This window comes from Triticum aestivum, chromosome 2B (genome assembly GCF_018294505.1).
Source record: "Triticum aestivum cultivar Chinese Spring chromosome 2B, IWGSC CS RefSeq v2.1, whole genome shotgun sequence".
NCBI lineage: Eukaryota > Viridiplantae > Streptophyta > Magnoliopsida > Poales > Poaceae > Triticum > Triticum aestivum.
In genome coordinates this window covers 776,944,070-776,944,805 of record NC_057798.1, presented here as the reverse complement: position 1 = coordinate 776,944,805, position 736 = coordinate 776,944,070, and positions in this window count along the sequence as shown.

Genomic DNA, 736 nt, shown 5'->3' with positions numbered 1-736 from the left:
GAATGCTTCAATATGATAGTTTTTAGCCCTTGGTTGCTTAACAGAAAACAATAAAAGCAAAAAGGCTACTTTTTTCAATGCTATATTCCAACCAGCTGCAATGATCATTGAACCAATAATCATGAAAGCTTCTACCATTTAACTGTTCATATGTATGATTAGTTGGTTGGCATGGACCCGTACTAATGTACTACCTTCTAGCAAGATCTCTAATGTCTGCATCCAAATCCTGAATTGGTATTCTCTTACCAGGGTCTGCTTCAATATCACCGGGCTTGAGTTGAGCTATAATACGAGGGGTATTATCGGTTGTTTGAATTGAAGGACCTTGTTTCTACGGTTCCAGTGGTTCGAACTTCAAAAAATGAATTTGATGTCCTGTTTCTTTTTCTCATCTTTCCTTGCCGTAACATTATATAGAAACAAAATTACTAAATGTCATAATTTGTCTTCCCATCTATGAGTATCTAACAAACAGTGGGATCAAGCAACAAAGGTGTCATCTAGCAATTGACAAAAATCATCATGAAACAATAGCATGTACAAACATAAATTGGGTATGGAACATGGAAGAACGAGTATACTGTATACCTTTGCTCTTGGCTCTTGCTGTTGTCTGCTCTTTGTGCTCCTGGCAAGGGCCACCTCGCCGGCAGTTCACCGGACAGGGCAGCAGCCCATAGCGGAGGTGGAGGTGATTGATTTGAAGGGGTGGGTGGCTGGATGGCTCGGTAGA